This window comes from Pelophylax lessonae (genome assembly GCF_965119305.1).
Source record: "Pelophylax lessonae genome assembly, chromosome: 6".
NCBI lineage: Eukaryota > Metazoa > Chordata > Amphibia > Anura > Ranidae > Pelophylax > Pelophylax lessonae.
Window position 1 is genome coordinate 93014068 of NC_138773.1, and position 20173 is coordinate 93034240.

At 48.0% G+C, this 20173-nt stretch overlaps 1 protein-coding gene across 1 annotated transcript in view; it reads left to right on the top strand.

Moving 5' to 3' along the window:
• The first annotated feature begins 10330 nt into the window (after nucleotides 1–10330).
• UBE2I (ubiquitin conjugating enzyme E2 I) overlaps nucleotides 10331–20173 on the top strand; it is a 44447-nt gene continuing 34604 nt past the window's right edge. Inside the window, exon 1 of the mRNA XM_082260566.1 lies at nucleotides 10331–10495. The gene's annotated coding sequence lies outside the window, so the exon portion shown is untranslated. The remainder of the gene's footprint in view (nucleotides 10496–20173) is intronic.

Consider the following 20173-nt stretch of genomic DNA (forward strand, 5'->3'; position numbering starts at 1 on the left):
TTAATTTTTACATTTTTTTTTTTTTTTATTGGGAATGTTATATAGCAGCAGAAAGTAAAAATTGTTTCCCCCCCCCCCCATAATAGTCGCTCTTTTTGTTTATAGCACGCACAAAAAAAAAATAAAATTGCAGAGGTGATCAAATACCACCAAAAGAAAGCTCTATTTGTGGAGAAGAAAAATAGACATTAAAAAAAAAGGACATCAATTTTATTTGGGTACAGCGTCACATGACCGCGCAATTGTTAAAGTAACGCAGAGCCGAATCGCAGAAAATAGCCTGGTCATTAGGGGGTAAAACCTTCCAGTCAAGTGGTTAATAGGATATGCTGGCTGTGTCCAAAGGCTCGCTCACACCAGGTGCAAGGAGACTGAGCTGGGCATCCTTGTCCAGTCCCAAGAAGCCTTCTTCCCTATGAGGTCAGTCCACATTATCTGTTTACAATGGTGTGCGCTGAACAAAAATACTGCACTCATGGTGCAGAGCAATCCCCCGCCACACATTGCTCAGTAAGCGCACTGCACAGGTGTTCTGTGCATCCACTTGCAGGAAGCCCCATTCAGGTCTATTGGGACCCAACCGCTGCTCCCAGTTTGACATGCTTGTCCCCAAAAAGGTGCATGGATGTTATAGTGGGAGCAGCAGCTGTGTCCCAATAGACATGAATGGGACTGCCTGCAAGTAGATGCACAGAACACTTGTACATCCCATGCAGGCAAAGATGGTCCTTTGCACAGGTGATAAGTAGGCCCTTCAAATGGGGAAAATAAATATATACATATACACTATTCCTAGACTCCAGTCCTGGGACCCCCGCAGGAGCCACTTGAATATTTGTGCTGGGGTCAACTGCTGATTAAGCCCTTGTTCACATTGAACGCAGCTTTGAAATCGTGCAAGATCTGAACTCACAATTTCAGTCTGCCTTCAGGGACGACTTGAAAGCCATCTGTGCAGGTTTATGCACAGATTTCTATTGAAGTCGCCAAAACTAGTGCATGAACTACTTTTGGAAAACATTTGTAGTGCAACAAAGTCGACGGTGCACCGATTGGGATGAGGAGATTGCCGGAAATAGGCTGCGAATTGACCTGTCAGATTACATGTCAAATTGTGCCGATGTGAACAGGGGCTAATCCACAGCCAGGTACAGGGAATTTTCACCCAGCCAGGCAGTGCTGTATTTTGGCCTAGGCCAACAAGGCCCAGGCCTAGGGCGGCACTTTGCAGGGGGGCAGCAAAGAAGCCGCCCCCCCTCCACCTGAGACTCTATTGGCCACTGGTTGCTAGAGCCGCCTCTCTCGTTCCCCCCTCTCTCTCAACCCCCTCTCACTCTCATCCCCCTCTCTCTCGCCGCCCCGCTCTCTCACCCTCCCTCTCTCTCACCCCTTCTCTCGCTCTCTCACCCCCCCTTTCTCGCTCTGTCTAAACCCCCCCCCCTCTCTCATCCCCCCTCACTCACCCCCCTCTCTCTCTCTCCCTCACCCACCCCCTCTCTCGTGAGATCTCAGGGGTTCATGCTAGAACTTGTAGTCCTTCAATTTTGGAGGGAGCCACATCCATTAAAAAAAGGAGTGGGGCAAAGTTACATATGTGGGGGAGGGGGGGGGAACCAATTTTAGTCTTGCCTAGGGCAGCACAAAACCAAAATACACCACTGCAGCCAGGTGCACACACACTTCTGCTCCTTAGATCTAATATAAACACATTCACCCAGCATGCCCTGGGGCATCTCCCCTTTTAATTGACCAGGGCTGTATAAACATCCATGCTCTCATCTGCCAGGTTTCCACCTACTGTCCAGTTATCTCATAGCTACCAGACCAGTGTGAAACTTTCAAGACAGCAGAGCATACTGTGCCAATCAATCATAGCAGACAGCACATAAATTCACCTAGCTGTCTGTTAAACAGGGACACCAACTATAATACACTCACTCTAGCACCTACCTAGGAGGGCACTCCTACAGTAGTCTCAGATTACATCTAATAACAGGAGGAAGCAGTTCCGCAAATCAGACTGAGACATTGTAACTTATGGGCCATACACACTATAAGATTTTCTGAAGACTTTTTCCTTTAGGCTCCGTTCACATGTAGGCGTTTTGGGGAGTGTTTCTGCTCTAGGATCAGCTCTCAAAACGCCCAACAAGACAAATCCTATTCATTTCAATGGCCCTTGTTCACATCTGAGCGTTTTGACGCTGTAAGCAAAACGCCTAACGCTCAAAAAAGTACATGAGCTTCTTTTTGGGCAGATTACAGGCGTTTTCCATTGGTTCAATCTAAAAACGCCTGCCCAAAAAAGCCTGTAAATCGCGGTAAAAATCGCGCGAAAACGCTACGCTCAGGTGTGAATGTAGCCTAAGACTTACCAAAACCATATAATATGAGGTCAAACCTAAACACTTTCAGTTTGTATGAATCTGGCAGGCCCTTGCACTACATAGAAAAGGTAAATCTGAAGGAAATCTACCAACAAAAGTTGGATAGTGTGTATCCAGCTTAAGTAACAAGCCATGGCTGATCTGTGAAGAAGTAGATGGTGACCCTGGATGATGCCTGAACATTGGAGGACTCTGGCCCACTGGAGAGAAATGCACCTGAAGGCACTGTCAGGGGGAGCACTGATCTCTGAGAAGGGATATATCTGCATATATCTGGAAGTGGAACACCTACACATTACAGCTGGCCATACATTGTATAGTTTTCTTCCCTTTACATTCTGTTAAACCATAGACGGGCACACCCTAATCCCTCTGTGTGGTGCAGATTTACCTTGTTTAAGGCTCCATGTACACGGGACGTTGTTAAAAGTCCCTTTGAATGCTGGAATTTTTAGGACGTTTGAAACGTCCGTTCAGTCGCGTTTGTACCCGCGTTTAGCGGGCGTTTGCGTTTAGAAGCGTTCCTAGAGGTCAAAAAAATTATTCCCCTTTAAAATGGAAAAACGCGAATGCTAAACGCGGGTCATCGCGTTCAGACGCGTTCGGACGCGTTTGAAACGCCGGGAAACACACGTTCGAACGCAAATAATTGCGTTCTAAAAACAGTCCCTGAACGCAACTGCCTGCAAATGACTGTAAACGACCTGGTGTACATGGACAGATAAGATAAAATGTAGATGGGTTCAGGGGCTTCTGAAAAAAACGCCCAACTGCTCCTAAACGGCCATTTCCAGCGTCCCGTGTACATGGAGCCTAAAACCCTGATTTTTCACCAAAGCTCCCTAACGGGGCTCCAAAAAAAAAAAAAAAAAAAATATATATATCATAATTATAATAATAATAATAATAATAATAATAATATAAATGTAAAATTTTACAAATAAAAACTACTGACCCCATCCACTGCTCTACTGACACAGTCAGTACATATAATACACATATATGTGCATAAGCTTTGGGGTGCACATCTATCACCAAAACCATAAAATAGGAGGTCAAACCTAAACACTTCATTTGCAATCAGGAAGGCTCTTGCACTACATAGCTGAAGGTAAATCTAAAGACAATCAATAAGAAACCTGTATATATATATATATATATATATATATATATATATATATATTATTTAAAAAAAAAAAAAAAAAAAAAAAAAAAAAAAAAAAAAAAAAAAAGCAAACCTGTAATTCAGCTGAGAAGTGTCCTTCATGGGGCAAATAGCAGATATAAATGGATGAACTCTTATCTATCAACTTCTATGATTGGCTCTCCATTAATGAACAGATCACTCTCATTCCCTCATCATCACCTGAGCACCTTGGCTGCAATCAGCTGATGAGCTGGCAGGTGACCGGACTCCAAACCCCATTTCAGTCTTTTTTAAATCTGCAGCTTTCTTTCAAATAGTACAGAGATCCTATCATACCGCACATCCTGATATAGGTGACAACCCTCTGTCCCTGTCTGTCAATTGTGCTCCTACGTTGTCACCCTGACACAGGGGTTTCCAATGGAGACCACATGCAGTCTTTTCAACACACTCCACACTGGCACAGTCCACTCTTGTCACCTTCAGGAAAGCTGCCCCCCTTATATCAGAGTCCTCTCTTACATCCCTCCCACCTTACATCAGAGTCCTCCCTTACATGCCTGCCCTTACATCAGAGTCCTCACTTACATCCCTCCCCCTTACATCAGAGTCCTCCCTTAGATCCCTCCCACCTTACACCAGAGTCCTCCCTTAGATCCCTCCCACCTTATATCAGAGTCCTCACATCCCTCCCCCTTACATCAGAGTCCTCCCTTAGATCCCTCCCACCTTACATCAGAGTCCTCACATCCCTCCCCCTTACATCAGAGTCCTCCCTTAGATCCCTCCCACCTTACATCGGAGTCCTCCCTTACATCCCTCCCTCTTATATCAGAGTCCTCCCTTACATCCCGGCCCTTACATCAGAGTCCTCCCTTACATCCCGGCCCTTAAATCAGAGTCCTCCCTTACATTCCTGCCCCTTCATCAGAGTCCTCCCTTACATCCCTGCCCCTATACCAGTCCCTGCCCCTTCATCAGAGTTCTCCCTTACATCAGAGTCCTCCTTACATCCCTGTCCTTACACTGGAGTCCTCCCTTACATCCCTACCTTTACATCAGAGTCCTCCTTACATCCCTGTCCTTACACTGGAGTCCTCCCTTACATCCCTGCCCCTACATCAGAATCCTCCTTTACGTCCCTGCCCCTACTCCAGAGTCTTCGCTTACATCCCTGCGCCTACACTAGAGTCTTCGCTTACATCCCTACCCCTTCATCAGAGTCCTCCCTTACATCATCCCCTTACATCAGATTTAAAAAAAACACTCAAAGTGTCTACAAAGGATTGTACACCAAATCACTGGGAATAAAAAAGTATTTTACATCATGTGCTAAAGGCCGGGTTCACACTGCTCTGATATGGAAATCAGACGACTTCTGATCTGACTTTGCCCAGCTACTTCAATGAACGGGATCTGACCATGCCCTCAACATGGGGGGGGGGGTGGATTCTTTGGGGCAGGGGGGCCTCTGTGTGCATGTCCTGTGACGTCACAAGGGGTGTTGTCGCATGATGACGTCACCCAGATGGCCTCGCCCCATGGCTATATAAGAACTGGCAGACATCGGAGATGACACAACGGCGGAGCCAGCGTTGGAGGACAGGGTTGGCGGCAGAGAAGACAGCAGTAACGGAGGAAACAGCAGCGGAGGGAGAAGACTGGAGGAAAAACACATCAATGGAGGGAGAAGACTGGAGGAAAAACACATCAATGGAGAGAGAAGACTGGAGGAAGAACACATCAATGGAGGGAGAAGACTGGAGGAAAAACACATCAATGGAGGGAGAAGACTGGAGGAAGAACACATCAATGGAGAGAGAAGACTGGAGGAAGAACACATCAATGGAGAGAGAAGACTGGAGGAAGAACACATCAATAGAGGGAGAAGACTGGAGGAAGAACACATCAATGGAGGGAGAAGACTGGAGGAAGAACACATCAATAGAGGGAGAAGACTGGAGGAAGAACACATCAATGGAGGGAGAAGACTGAAGGAAGAACACATCAATGGAGAGAGAAGACTGGAGGAAGAACACATCAATAGAGGGAGAAGACTGGAGGAAAAACACATCAATGGAGAGAGAAGACTGGAGGAAAAACACATCAATGGAGGGAGAAGACTGGAGGAAGAACACATCAATGGAGAGAGAAGACTGGAGGAAGAACACATCAATGGAGGGAGAAGACTGGAGGAAGAACACATCAATGGAGGGAGAAGACTGAAGGAAGAACACATCAATGGAGGGAGAAGACTGGAGGAAGAACACATCAATGGAGGGAGAAGACTGGAAGACGAACACATCACTGTAAGTAGAAGACAGCAGCAGAGGGAGAAGACACGTTGGAGCTATGACAGGGGACATTCCTTATTAATAATAAAGGACAAAAACCGTCTCTTGTTCTTATTAACACTACACTGATTTTTCGGGTTGTGAATGGGTAGGGGCACAATGTACCCAATACTCATTTGCATAGGGGGGGTGGGATCTGGGAGCCCCCTTGGTGGAGGGGACTTCCAGATTCCAATAAATCCCCCTGCCCGCAAACCCCCACAACCACTGCCCAGCATTGTCAGGAAGAGGCCCTTGCCCCCATCAACATGGGGGCAAGGTGCTTTGGGGTGGGGGGAGCAGAGCCCCCCCTGCCCCAAAGCACCCAACCCCTATGTTGAGGGCATGTGGCCTGGTTTGGTCCAGGAGAGGGGGTGGTGGTCACTTGTCCCCCCCCCTTCCTGACCTGCCGGGCTGCAAGCTCGAATAAGGGTCCGGTATGGATATGGGGGGGGGGGGGGGCACGCGTTTTTTTTTTTGTTTGTTTTTGGCTTGGGGCTTCCCCTTAAAACCCATACCAGAACAAAGGGGACCCCCATGCAATTTTTTAAAAAAATGTTGGCGTGGGGTTCCCCTTCACGATCCTCAGAACAAAAGTCGCATTCCAAAAGTCTGATCAGTTAAGATGATGATCCGACTTGGATGAGACTTCCATTCAAATCAATGGCCTGAAATTGTGCCCAAGTCAGACCTAGGTAGTGCAGGAACCTTTTTCAAAGTCAGACCAGTTAAGGCGGCTCTCATAATGAACCATTGATTTTGACATGTCATGCGACTTTTGCTTGTTGAAGTCGGAACGATTGTTGCACCAGAGTGAACCAGGCCAAAAAGAGGAATCAAAAAACAAATCATGCATCAAGTGATAATAAGTTTGTTGGATGGAAAGTCCTCCAAACACTGTGAATCTGTAGAGGGTAGTGATGGGCCGGACACCCCCCCCCTGTTCGGTTCGCACCAGAACATCTCGAAAAAGGAAAAAGATCTAGCGAACATTTTCCTTTGGGTCTGGTATGGATTTTAAGGGGAACTCCGCACCAAAATTAAAAAATAAACGGTGTGGGGTCCACCCCAAGGTCCATACTAGACCCTTATCCGGGCATGCAGCCTGGCAGGCCAGGATATGGAAGGGGGATGAGCGAGTGCCCCCCCTCCTCCTGTACCATACCAGGCTGCTTGCCCTCAACATAGGGAGGGTGCTTTGGGGTTCCCCCCAATGCACCTTGTCTCCGTGTTGATGGAGACAAGGGCCTCTTCCTGACAACCCTGGGCTGTGGTTGTGGGAGTCTGCCAGTGGGGGGCTTATCACTATCTGGAAGCCCCCTTTACCAAGGGGGTCCCCAGATCCCCCCCCCATGTGAATGGGTATTGGGTACATCGTACCCCTACCCATTCACCAAAAAAGTGTAAAAAAAAAAGGAAAAAACACAGAACACAGTTTTTGACTAGTCCCTTATTAAAAAGAAGAAAAAAGATAGTGTCCCTCGATGTATATCCATCATCAATCATGATGCCCGCTGACCCGAAAAATAGAAAAAAATTCAAAAAAAGCTTTGCCTCTTCTGAGGCTACCCCCCATATGCCGTTCTTCAGTTTTGACAGCTGTTTTATAGGCAAGGGGCGGGGCCACAAATTTACGTCACCCAGTGGCACCGCCCCCTTCTGACGTCACATGGCTGAGAGCGCTGATCAGGAGTCGGTCGGCTACTGGTTTTTCCAGCATGCTTGTCTGTCAGACTGGCTGGCATACACAGGGGCCTAATGCTGGCATTTGGCCCGTGTGTACAGGGGTTTATCACCATCCAGCCTGGTTATTTAACCCCCTGGTGCCGGCCCTTTAGGGGGTTTGGCATTTCAGGAAGCGAGACGGGAGTTGCCACCATTCGACCGCCAAGATTGGCTGTCACATGATTGGAAAACTCCTAATCGTAAGAAGCGATCGGGAGCTTTTAGTGAGCCGCCGGTCACTGTGCTGAAAGCATGCAGGGCGCGATCTCAGCACTGCTCTGTTGGCGCCACATATTTGCATGCAGTTGACGCCTACGGGTTAAGGCTCCGTTCACATTTGGCATTTTGGGAGCAGTGATTCTGCCCGTGATCTCAAATCACACTGCAATCGCATGTTGGGTGCCATTCATTTTCATTGCCACCTAAATGCAATGCGGTTTTTCCACGATTGTCACACGATAAATTGTGTGGCAATCGCAGGCAAACTGCAAGCGCAAAGCAGGACAAGCTTCACGCGTTGTGGTTTTGACAAACGGATGACAAGCTTTACGCGTTGCGGTTTTGATAACTGGACAACAAGCTTCACGCGTTGTGGTTTTGACAAATGGGCGACAAGCTTTACGCGTTGCGGTTTTGATAATTGGACGACAAGCTTTACGCGTTGCGGTTTTGATAATTGGGCGACAAGCTTCACCTGTTGTGGTTTTGACAAACGGGCGACAAGCTTTACGCGTTGCAGTTTTGATAATTGGGTGACAAGCTTTACCCGTTGTGGTTTTGACAAATGGGCGACAAGCTTCACGCATTGTGGTTTTGATAATTGGGCGACAAGCTTCACGCGTTGTGGTTTTGACAAATGGGCGACAAGCTTCACGCATTGTGGTTTTGATAATTGGGCGACAAGCTTCACGCATTGTGGTTTGGATAATTGGGCGACAAGCTTCACGTGTTGTGGTTTTGACAAACGGGCGACAAGCTTTACGTGTTGTGGTTTTGACAAATGGGCAACAAGCTTCACCCGTTGCGGTTTTGATAAGTGGGCAACGAGCCTCACGCGTTGTGGTTTTGACAAATGGGCGACAAGCTTTACGTGTTGCGGTTTTGATAATTGGGCGACAAGCTTTACGCGTTGCGGTTTTGATAATTAGGCGACAAGCTTCACCTGTTGTGGTTTTGACAAACGGCCGACAAGCTTTAAGCGTTGCGGTTTTGATAACTGGGCGACAAGCTTCACGCGTTGTGGTTTTGACAAACGGGAGACAAGCTTTACGCATTGCGGTTTTGATAATTGGGTGACAAGCTTCACACGTTGCGGTTTTGATAATTGCAGCAAAATCGCACCACATTTAGGTACCATTGAAAATGAATGGCACCCAACATGCGTTTTGCGATTACAGTTCATTTTGAGATTGCGTTTTATTATTCTTGCCTCTTAGAGGTGGAATAAAACAGGTCCAGCACGGAGCCGAGTCTTTGGCCGCAAAAAAAAATGCCTGAACGTTCTAAACACACTTTAGCGCTAGGCGCGTTTAGCGCTTTGGGAGCTTCATTCATTCTAATAGCCAAATGAATTATTATGAACATTCTGGTCACTGGAATAAATGAACGGCCGCACGCTTAACGCGCCTAAACGTTTGCAATATGCATCTTTAGGTGAGTTTTAACGTTGCTTTATTCTCCTCTGGAGTATAGGAGTCCGGAGGAGTAGGAAAAACCATCCAGCGTGCATGAGGCCAAACACTTCACACATTTCAGCTGCTTTATAAAAATTGTAAGATGCCTCCAGCAGCCAATCAGATGTCTGCTTTCATGTACTAAGCTTAAGCAGGAAAATGAGACTGTGACTGCCTGTGGTTGTAAGACTTTTATTTCTAGTAGTATAAGTTGTATAGTTTATGACACAGCTATGGCTGTTGTATGGAATGGCAGCGTGTCCTGTCAGGTGTGTCAGTGAAATCCGCAGACATTAAACCCACACATCTATTTCTGTGAGACAAAAGTTAGGGACCATCTGCACAGCTCTCTTCGGCTCTCTCCAGCCTCTGTGACGCCGCTTTTGATTGGCGTATATTTGCCGTCCCCGCCCAATCCCAGCCGTCTGCACCAATGAGCAGTGGGCTCTCTCCGCTCCAGCGCCCGGTGCCTCCCGACCGGAGGAGGGAAACCCTCAGCAGTTTTAGGCCTCGGCCGCCGGGTGTCTCCCGATCCCTGCCCTCGGCGCTTTCCTTCGATAGATATCGATAACTGAACGCTGGCTCTCTCCATATCTGCCCCCCACTCGCGGTTTTCTGCTGCGAGCCGCCCCCTATGCTTTGCTACACATTTCTTGCGGCCTGCTACCTCATCCCGACTGTCACTTGGCAGACGGTCCCTAATTTTTAAGAAGCGGCTCCTTTAAGTGCGTAGCTGCCTAAGGATGTGCCTGAGCGAATTTTTTTAAAATATTAAACGGGATGAAATACAAATACTTGCTGGATAGTGTAGTGGGATGTGATATCACCATTCATTATATGTCCGAGGATGTGCTGTGAGTAAATAGTGATGAGGTGTAGAGTGAACACAGTGCCGTTATAGTGGCAGGGGACGGGCTCTGAGGTGTGTTAGATGAGGAGAGCGATAACTCCATGCATTATATCCGGGAATTGTTTTATTTCAATAAAAAATCAGGACCCTGACAGGACAGGGGCGCCCCTCCCCCGCTCCTGGCGGGGTTCTCCTGCTACTCCCCTTTGTCAGGCATGAGTGAGGGCAGCCCCGGCGCGGGGTCCTTGTGACATGAGGTCCTATTTAGTCTGGGTCAGGATCAGCGCGGCTTCAGGAGGGAAACTTTAGCGGCTTTGTCCCGAGACAAAGAGCAGAGCGCGCCGCCGAGCCCGGATTGTCAGGGGGTGAAGCTGTATCAGGTGAGGGGCCCCCGGGGGCCACAAGGGTAGGGGGGTGCAGCCGGGTTCCGCGCTTCCTCCTCCCCCCCGGGGCACTGCGGGGACGGAGAGGGGAGGAGAGGAGGCCGCATCGTGACTCGGAGCAGCAAGTCCTCCGCCCGGCCTGCTGTCAGTGCTGAGCAGGGACCTCCTCCACCGGTTCCTGCATGTGAGGAGGAGGAGGGCGCCCACATACTCTCACTCTTCTCATTCATTCCTATGGAGAGACAGGGAGCATGCACTGCCCACCCTGTGCCCCTCCAACATCAGGGGCAGTGCCCACCCTGAGCCCCTCCAACATCAGGGGCACTGCCCCCCAACATCAGGGGCAGTGCCCGCCCTGAGGCCCTCCAACATCAGGGGCAGTGCCCACCCTGAGGCCCTCCAACATCAGGGGCAGTGCCCACCCTGAGGCCCTCCAACATCAGGGGCAGTGCCCACCCTGAGGCCCTCCAACATCAGGGGCAGTGCCCACCCTGAGGCCCTCCAACATCAGGGGCAGTGCCCTCCAACATCAGGGGCAGTGCCTGCCCTGAGCTCTCCAACATCAGGGGCAGTGCCCTCCAACATCAGGGGCAGTGCCCGCCCTGAGCCCCTCCAACATCAGGGGCAGTGCCCACCCTGAGCCCCTCCAACATCAGGTACAGTGCCTGCCCTGAGCCCCTCCAACATCAGGGGCAGTGCCCACCATCAGGGGCACTGCCCCCCAACATCAGGGTCAGTGCCCACCCTGAGCCCCATCAGGGGCACTGGCTGCTGCCCCCCCCCCCCCCGACATCAGGGGCACTGGCCACCCTGTAGCCTTCCAGCATCAGGTACGCTGCCCTAACTCTCCCTAAACCTTCTGCATGCACTGACTTCCACCCCTGATTTTCAGCTCCTGCAACAAACTCCTATCAATTCCCATCTTGCAGAGTAGTCTGCCCCCCCCCCCCCCCCCCCCCCCTCAGTGTGAACATCCTATCCTGCTTCTTCTGCATCCTTTCTAATTAGTCACCAGAGTTAGCTGGCTTTGAATGGTCACTTGATGACTGCTGTCCTGGAGGTACAGGCAGGTTGTCTTTGCTGGGAGGGAGTCAGGTGGGTGGGAAGGAATCGGGTAGGTGAATGCATCTGGTGTTCCAGGGATGATCTATTTTCACCATGAAGACTGCAGAGATCGTTCTGTGGAAGTGAAGGGAATGTTGCACTGTGTGGCTCCAAAGTAGCCCATAATAGTGAGCCAGCACAATCTCCGAGTCAGTGGATGGTTTTACAGCAGAACTCTAAATCTTCAAACCGGAGATGACTTTGATTCCCGCTGGAACACTTTCTGGTGTTGAGTATTGCTGCTATGCACCCTAATTAGGACTGTACAGTGCTGAATAGGGATCCTCCTGTTTCATTTAGGAAGATAACTTTAATCTTTTCTCTCTGGCATTATCCCGATGAAGAATGGCCAAACATTGGCAAGAGATTTGTAGGTATTTCTGAAATGGGTGTGGGGGCTCCATGTATCATAGGCAGAAGTGTGGATTTGAGGGAAGGCTGGTAAACCAGGAGAGGAAGGGGAAAAAAACCCCTGCATCCTCAGAACCCAAATCCTGCAGTTGATCCAGAGGAAGGTGCAAAGCCATTATAAAGTGTAGTCCAGACCACACTTAGAGTGTGAACCTTTCCTTTCTGATCTAGCGTTGTCGTCCTCGGCAGCCGCCAGGTCCCACGCCCCCATGTTTCTACGTGATGTCATTGGAAGGCTGTGCCTGCTTTTCCAGTTTAAGGCGCAGCCTTCCAATGATTCACCACTAGGCCTGCCCCCCATCCTTTTAGTAAGTGGGGATGATATGCAGGGTTCCAGGTGCCTCCTGGGATATGACCATCACATATTCCAGGAGGTATCGGGGCGTGCTGACCTCATTCTCCAAGGCCAATGACGGAGGATGGGGGTTGGCCGAAACAAATTAAAGTGGAGTTCCACCCATTTTTGGAACTTTAGATCTATGTAATCCCCTTTAAAATGGCTTTTACCAATGGAAACTTTTTTTTTTTTTGCTAGTAAATACCTTAATTTCTGCTTTATTCCTCCTCTCCTCACTTCCGGGTCCGATCGGCGATGACGTCATTCGGCGATTCGCAGTGTCTGCTGGGATGTATTCTATTCCAGAAATCTCGCAGTAGCTGAGCTGTACTGAGCCGTGCCTGCCCCGCCTCCTCTCATTGAGTTGTATTGTATGCAATGTATTAAGGCTGTTCTCTGCCCTGCCTCCGCCCCGCCTCCTCTCATTGAGTTGTATTGTATGCGAGAGGAGGCGGGACGGAGGCTGGGCAGAGAACGGCCTTAATACATTCATACAATACAACTCAATGAGAGGAGGCGGGGCAGAGAACGGCCTTAATACATTGCATACAACCAACTCAATGAGAGGAGGCAGGGCAGAGAACGGCCTTAATACATTGCATACAACCAACTGAATGAGAGGAGGCGGGGCAGGCACGGCTCAGTACAGGTCAGCTACTGCGAGATTTCTGGAATAGAATACATCCCAGCAGACACTGCGAATCGCCGAATGACGTCATCGCCGATCGGACCCGGAAGTGAGGAGAGGAGGAATAAAGCAGAAATTTAAGGTATTTACTAGCAAAAAAAAAAATCCATTCCATTGGTAAAAGCCGTTTTAAAGGGGATTACATAGATCTATGTATTCCAACCTATTAAAAATGGGTGGAACTCCGCTTTAATTGATGTGCAGCAGATGGGTTGGAGGCAAGGCAAATCAGTATCCATGGTGAAGATCCACTTGAAGGACAGCTCTTGGTCCCCGCTAATGATCAGTAGTGAGCTGGAATGGTTTCCTTTCATGTGACAGCTAATCACATAATCAATCTCCATGCCCCTCCCCTTCCCTATTTCCTTGGCATTCAAAAGTTTTAAGGGAATGCTGAGGTGAGTAGGACAGGGCTAAAGGAAACTTACACTGGACCCCCTCCCAATTCCCCCGGTCCCGTTGTACCGGAGTGCCACGATCCCTTGCTGTCAGCCACCGGGACACCACTTCACTGGTTCAGGGATTTTGAAATCCTCTTGGATTTCTCTCCTCCAGTGCGGACAGGAGTGGCTAGGCGGAGTCTGATTGGTCTGCACCGTCTATGTGACGGTGCTGACCAATTAGAATGCCTCCTATCCGTACACACCGATCACTACGGATAGAAGATAAAGCCGCAGAGATGTCAAAACCCTGGATCAGTGAAGCGGCATCCCAGTGTTTGACATCGGGGGATTGCGAGACTACAGTACAGTGGGACCGGGGGAGGGTTTCCAGTGTAAGATCACCTCAGATTTTCTGTAAAGGTGAACTTACACTTTAAACTGGCAATGAAAGGTTGGACCATCACAAAGGGGCAGAAGTGGTGTAAGGTGGTCCTGTCTGCTATAATTAAGGTAATATCTTAGTCGTAGTGGAGCAACAGCCAATTGGTGTAATCCCTAGTAGGTGTCCTCTGTTTCAAGAATTTTTCTGTATAAATGGAAGAAGGGATTACCGGTCTCTTCCACTTTCTGTTTCATTTGGTTCAGCAGGTGGTGAAGTTGCACTGGTAGACTGTGAAGCAGGAGAGGAGGTTTCTGGAACAGGTGGACTTGACCGTCGGTGATGCTGACATGAAGGCCAAGGAGGTGATAAACTTCTCAGCTGGATCAGTGAAGGCTTTTCATTCTCCCCTGATCTATGGATTTGGAAGATGGCTGCATAGGCAAATGTACATTTTATCCAGTTGCTGTCATAGGCTGACTAAGTGGATTCATTTTGGTTCTCTTCAGTTGATCAATCCATGATGACCAGCAGTTTGTGGTCATTGGCAATCAGCTCTCTCTGCTGGTATTCTGCAAGATTTTGGATGTACCCAGTAAAGCTCAAATAGCGGGAAATGATCATACGTGGAATATTGTGATCTGGCCTTAGCGGGCTCAGTCTGTGAGCCCTCCACTGTGAGGGGCCACACAGGCCAAGGGCCCCTGGGTTTATTTTTATAGCAGAATTTCTCGGGTCCGTCAATATCTCTGGTTCTAGAAGTCCCACAAAAAGTTGTGGATGATTTTGAAGATCCTCCAGTTTCTCAGCTATAGTTATAGTGACTTTTTTTTCTTCTTTTGCCTGATTGGGACTGAACAGTAGTGAGCAAGTCTTCCAGTTTAGTTGCGTTTCTCCAGTTTGCGTTTTGTAATGTTCCACCGTGCCATAATTTCTTGCAGGTAGGGTGGTATTACTTCTTGTTTTTATACAATACATTTAGTTTAAAGGGATGGGTTACTTTGTAGCAGTTTACGTTTCAAGGTCAGTGATGGCAGGATTGGAGCGGAGTCTACATAGTCACTAGGGGTGTCGTCCATGTTGGGTGGCTGTTGTATTCTGGCTTTGGGTGAGTGTTTTGGATGTGCTGATTTTGTAAAATATTGGTTTATTGAAGGGTCGGGAGTGTGTTCCTAGAATAAGGGCAAACAGTGTAGTGCCTAAAGGTGGCTTGCTTTTCAAGTGCCATGTGGCCACTTCCTACATTGAACACTGGACCGAAAGTAGAGCTTTTAATGGCGTGTTTCTGCTAATGCGGTTTCACACCTGTGTACATTTGTTAGGAAAGCATAAGATATATTGCAGAATGTAATGTCAGATATCTGTCTGCTCTTGTGATATTTATGACCTTTGCTGTGGAATTCTAAAAATGTGGATCTTTTAAAGTGACAGTTCCCACTAGAAAACTGGTATCTGATGGCAGTGATTTGAATCTGGAAATTTAGGAAAGATGATTATTTTGAAGATAAACCAAAAAAGATACAGTTGCCTATCCTGAAGCGCCCAAAATCTTTGAATATCAGCGTTTGTCAGCAATCTGCTCACATTGACCATTCTTTTGGTCTTGTGTTGTGATTTTGTATTAATCACCTTTTCTAGCATTATCATAAAGCTCAAATTGAGTTGGGGGCTCCTTCATGCATTTGCATTTTTCTATTTATTTTTTTTCTCAAGTAATCTTCCAGGGCAGCAACTGAGGGAATAGGCTCCTTCCAACTGAAATGGGGAAACGCCATCATCCATTTTAAAATGTTAAACTCCCCTTAGTGCCTCAAATCAGGTTTTCTCCAGCCAACAGGACAACACCTATTTTCTTCAGGAGCCTCCCTTTCCAGTATTAAAAATACCTAGCTGCCAGCCAAGCACAGATATGGGTCCCCCAAAAACAGTTTTACTTCTGAATTCCAGGGAAAACTTCAGCCTGAGGTTTCTTCATTGGAAGATATGCAACCACCCCCCCCCCCCAGCAGAAAGGTCACTGGCTTCTTCCCCAGCTCATGCCCCATTGACCTCGCACTGGCTGGTCTTGTTTGAGTATCCTCTATATTGATAGAGGCCTCCCAACTCTTCCTCCAATTTTTTTCTCTGGCCAGGTGTACCAAGATGATGGTGAGTGCCACATGTTCCTTCCAATGATGCGGTACTTGCAGGATTTCTGGACCAGAAAGCGCACTGAGCTGGGAACATGACATAAAACCAGGCGTTTACAACCTGAAGAGGAAGGCGAGTGGCAGAGTGAAACATGCAGTATGTACCCACCTTTGAATTTTTTTTCTGGGCAGTTGGGGGAGAGCTGGAGCCGCCATAGGAAGGTGGTACATGGCTTTTCCACAAACTTGCCATCTTTAATGCCACACCATCTGTCTGCCTTGCAGATGGCTGTTAGGATAGCTGCAAGGTAAGCAAAGTGGTAAGCTCTTCTCTTACCAAACCAGTTGTTACTGGGAGCTGAGCACATAGTGCTTTTTCCTAACTGGTTCCCTGTGTCGTTTTTTTTTCTTTTGACCAAGGCCCCTGAAGACAAAGGCTTAGAGCAGTGGCTCCCATTCACATGCTAATGTATGTGCTTCATGCAATTCAAAGTTGATGGCTAGCTGGGCTAAACCTCTGTCAAAAATTGCATCAACAAACTAGTGGCAAAAGAATTGCAGGGTATTCTTTAAAGGTCTAAACTGTCATCGGTCAAAAAAGGAAATGTTGGCCACCTTTTCTTTCATTACAGAATATCGTTCAAGGTCTGCTAATGCAACCCATTGCAGGGACTATGCCTAATTCTCCTAGCCAATCAGATCTTCCCTTGTAACTGGGCGACCCCTCCAGACAGGAAGAGGCTGAGCATTCTGAGGAATCTGAATACGAGGATGGGGAGTCCACAGGAAAGGATAAAAGCATCAATTTCCTTTTTCTCCTTAGAGGACATGGAGTTGCTGAGAGCCATTAACGACACTTTAGGCATTAAAGAGGAATATTGAAATGATCAATGCATGACCAGATGTACAAGAGCGTACATTTCAAAACATGTACTAAGGTGTACATTTCCTGTTCATCAATCCTTAAAGGATTTTATTCTAAAAAGAATGGGCCACCAAAAGATGTTCACCCCTTTCAGGTGAAGATTTCAGCTTCTTGATGACGACATAGAACCATGGACAAAATGTCCAAAGATTGATGCTTCCTTCTCCAATATATTGAAGAAAAAAAATAAATAAAACTGTCCTTTGACATTGGGGCTTTAAGAGATCCAATAGATAGTAAGGTGGAGGCTCTGTTAAAGAGGGCCTGTAAGCAGGGGTGGGGAACTTCCAACTGTCCATTTCTATTGCTTGCATAAGCAGCACTATAATGCTCTGGCTGAACCAGTTTCTCGCGTAGAGGTAGGAAAATCCAGAGAAGAACTATTGAGAACATGAACACTGAATAAAGCTATGGCACTTATTGCAGACGCCTCAGCAGAGGCACGAAAAATTAGGGCTAGGCCCACAGCCCTAATAAACTCATCCAGGAGAGTGATGTGGCTCAAAACCAGGTGGAAGGTGGGACTTCAAAATTTGTGTCCGATCCCTTTCTCAGGGAAGTTGCTTTTTTTTTTTTTTTTTTGTATCAGAATTGGAATCGGTACTTGACCGGTCTACTGACCAAAAAAAGGGGTTTTGTTACCAAATAACAGGAGTACTATGCTTTCAATGGAAATTACAAAAGCAGAAGGAAACAAGGAAGAGGCTTTCACCAATGGTAAAGGTAGAAAGGGGTTTCTGCTCAAACCACCTACCACAAAAAAACCCAATGACTCAATCTTTGTGAAGGGGGGGCTGGGGGCTGGCCCACCGTGAACATTAGAAAGCTAAGACCTTACCATTCCTAAACATCATCCAAGATAGGGAACCCCTCCGGGACAGTGATGTCTCCCCAAAGACAAAGCAGAAGGTATGCCAACGAAGCTAGAAGAGCCATTATAACAAAAAATGTAATAATGACACTGGCAGGGAAAGGGTTAACAGTATAGGTGATCAAGGGGTTAAATGTGACCCTAGGGGAGTGATTCTAACTGTAGGGGGCGTGGCTTCCGAGATAACGACAGACATGTGATCCTATATAGCAGGATCACATGAGCTCTGCGATCATTCCAGGGACAAGGACGGTTTACAACAGCGGACCGTCCTCTCTCAGCGGGAAATGATCGCAGGTGTCAGGCGGCAATCGGAGCCGTCTGACACATGCACCGGCTTCCCCCGCTGACTATCGGGGGCGCTCGCTCCCCAGCTCCTCTCAGGCGAGCGAAGTAGGTCTACATCATTTTGCCTGCCAGAACCACCCTGCCGCAATAAATGGGCAGGGGGTGGTCGGGAAGTGGTTAAACTCCTGGGATAATGATCTGGTCAGTTAAGTAGCAGAGGGGTTTGTTAATCAGTTTCAGCTGCTTTGGTGTTAATGAAATTAACAAGTGCACTAGATGGGCAACAATGAGACTCCCTCCTGAATTGTTGTACAGGTGGAGGCCACTGACCGACCCCCCCCCCCCCCCCCCCAATAGTTTTTTTACTAGTTTTGCATTTAGCCTGGGTCAGTGTTATTACTGGTAGCATAAGGCGATACCTGGACCCTTTAGAGGTTTTACAGGCAGTTCAACTCCTCCAGGATGGAACATCCAATATGTGCCATTGCCAGAAGGTTTGCAGTGTCTCCCAACAGTCTCAAGAGCATGGAGGAGATTCTTGGAGAGCTGGACAGGGCTGTAGAATGCCCTTCACTGTCAGAGCCTATGCTAGTGTAGTGAGTCCTGGGTTCCTCCTGGTGCATGTCGGTGCCCGACCTCATGTGGCGAGAGTATGCAGCCAGTTCCTGGAGGATGAAGGAATTGATACCATTGGATGATGACTCCCCCATGCTCACCTGACCTAAATCCAATAGAACAGCTCTTAGACATTGTTTCGGTCAATCTGACGCCGCCATGTTGCATTTGTCTGTTCAGGAGCTCAGTGATGCACTGGTGCAGATCTGGGAGGAAATAACCCAGGACACCATACATGGTCTCATTAGGAGCATGCCCTGATGTTAGTCATGCATACATGCAGCTGGGGGCCATACAAACAAAGTAGCCTTTTGAGTTGCTGTAATGAGATTTTAGCAAAATGGACTAGCCTGCCTCATGTTTTTTTTTTTTTTTTTCAGAATAACAAAAGGGTAGGAATCTGCAATAAAGGATGTTATAATCCTTGCAATATAATAAGTGAAGTTTATGCTTTAATTTTTTTGAACAGTGTATTTACAGCTAGGAGTTTTCCTAGCAACACTAGATCTCAGATGCCTACCTTAGCAATAAGATGCCCAAAGATTGCAGTTCACTTTCTGTACTCTGCCCTTCCTTTTAACAAACTCTCTCAAATGTTGACAGAAGCTCTGAAGGGACTGAGGTTACAGGGGATTGGTATTATCCCTTGCCTATATGACCTTTTGCTTTTCGGGGACTAAGGAAGTAGCATGTAACCTGGAGATCACAATTCAATATCTCTCAAACTTTGGTTGGTTGATGGTAGGGATGCACCGAAATGAAATTCTTGGCCGAAGCCGAATAATGAAATGCTTGGCCGAAGGCCGAATACCGAACGCGGTGTTTCACATTTTTTTCCATTTATTTTGCCGCGAACAGGGGGGCGGGGCGTGGACCTAGTGTGAAGGAGCCGCAGTCAGGAGCAGGGGGCGGGACGCGCGCGTGACGTCACACCCCCTACTCGCGGCCGGACAGGACACCGGCGGCGTGTGAGAAGGGAGCCGCGAGCCGCAATGAGGAAGGTGAGCGGTCAGGGCGGAAGCTAGAGGATCATTACATACATTATAGCAGAGGGTTACTGCAGAGGACATTTACATAGATCATAATAGAGGACCACAGCAGATCACTACAGAGGATCACTACAGAGATAATAGCAGAGGATTATTACAGAGATCATAGCAGAAGGTCACTGCAGAGGATCATAGCAGAGGACAATTACATAGATCATAATAGAGGACCATAGCAGATCACTACAGAGGATCGTTACAGAGATCATAGAAGAGGATCACTACATAGGATCATTACAGAGATCATAGCAGAGGATCATTACAGAGATCATAGCAGAGGATCATTACAGAACAGGGGGGCGGGGCGTGGGCCTAGTGTGAAGGAGCCGCAGTCAGGAGCAGGGGGCGGGATGCGCGCGTGACGTCACACCCCCTACTCGCGGCCGGACAGGAAACCGGCGGCGTGTGAGAAGGGAGCCGCGAGCCGCAATGAGGAAGGTGAGCGGTCAGGGCGGAAGCTGACATTTTTCGGCTCAAAATTATTCGGCCTTTTGACTTA